Genomic DNA, 1,505 nt, shown 5'->3' on the forward strand with positions numbered 1-1,505 from the left:
TCTGCTATAAAAATGACTCTAACGGATCAAATGTGCAAGGTCAAAATTGTTATTTTCAAAAATTAATGAATTTTACTTTCAAAAATTTAGATGCACGTATATATCCCTAAATCTTTAACTCCTTCACTTTCGCACTTTATTGTATGAACGATTTGGATTCGATTTGGATTCAGCGGCTCAAAATTCATTAGGGTAGCCTAGTCACTTGTCTTGTGTAGACAACATTTTATATGGCCTATGTGAGATCAGAAATGCCCAAACATTTCCCTACTTTTTGCATCTAGGAGAAAACTGAGATGTGTAGGAGAAATTCTGAGGCAAGATTTGGATTCAGCGGCTCAAAATCCATAAGGATAACCTAGCCGCTTGTCTCCTGCAGATAACTTATTTTTGTGGTTCTGTGTTATCAGCATAAGTGTTAAACTTTTTCAACCAAACAAAAAAAAACAAAAAAAACAAGATAATTTCACGCAAAACCGGAGCAATATGCGTATACCACGTATACCACGCGAAATATGCGGAGGCAGAGTAAAATGTTTTAAAAATGAATATATATATTGCAACAATTCACCTCCATCAACTTTTTGCTTAAGAAAATACACGATATTAGTAGGCCTACGCGAATCATCTAGCAACTGCTATGTGCGCCTTCCGAGAAACAATACCCAGGTAATGTAAATACAAAACAAGTGCATACCTGCGACCCTTCGACATTCCTTCAGTGCTACTATATCTTGTCTTTCAAAAGAAATCTTCAACTTGATGTACAGTTAATTTTGATCGGCTGGAATGAATGATCGACTTTTGAGATAATAATGATCTGAATCGGAATAGTGTATGAAATAAAACCAAGATGGCTGTTGTTCTCAGGGTACCTTAGCTCATATGCAGGGTTTTTATGGTTTCTAAATGTGCAGGTTGCTTGAAAGTAAAAAAATTAACGAAATATGACATTAGAAAATGTTACCTGTTAAGTGTAGTTGTCACTTGCGTGTGTTTTGATACAATTTTTAGGTGATGTCGTTAGGACATCGCTTTCAAAAATTTGCAGCCATTTTGATTAGTCTGACAAATGAACCATAAAATAAGATCAAATTTGCCTGAATGAACAGATAATTATGATCTCGAGAGTCAAATAATCGCTGAAGAAAAATGCTCTGCAATTTATCCTTTTTTCACTGTAGGTGCCTGCTTGTGGTTGGTCTCAGTGTCCTCTCTTTTTTTTTTGTTGCCGACTTTCTCTGGCGAGAGCTGTGACCCACGGAATGACCCAAGGACAACCGCCTTCTGCATTTTTCCCGCAAGTGTTCTAGCATATTGTTGACACGCAGGCATGCTTTTTAGGCCATTAGGCAAGTGAAAGCTTGGCACCTCCAAGAGCGCCGATGATAAGGACGATCACGATTCGATAACAAACATGGTTCGCTTCTCGAAGTCAAGAAGAACCATGTCAGGCCTCGAGTGAGCAACAGAAACAATTGTCGAGAATATAAAGTTCCAGTATA

General features: G+C 37.6%; 1 long non-coding RNA gene across 1 annotated transcript in view; it reads left to right on the plus strand.

Annotated features, from left to right (window-relative positions):
• Nucleotides 1–332: 332 nt before the first annotated feature.
• LOC117175864 overlaps nucleotides 333–1,505 on the plus strand; it is a 10,944-nt gene continuing 9,771 nt past the window's right edge. The window contains exon 1 of the long non-coding RNA XR_004467548.1: nucleotides 333–669. This is a non-coding gene — a long non-coding RNA (uncharacterized LOC117175864). The remainder of the gene's footprint in view (nucleotides 670–1,505) is intronic.

This window comes from Belonocnema kinseyi, chromosome 7, assembly GCF_010883055.1.
Source record: "Belonocnema kinseyi isolate 2016_QV_RU_SX_M_011 chromosome 7, B_treatae_v1, whole genome shotgun sequence".
Classification (NCBI taxonomy): domain Eukaryota; kingdom Metazoa; phylum Arthropoda; class Insecta; order Hymenoptera; family Cynipidae; genus Belonocnema; species Belonocnema kinseyi.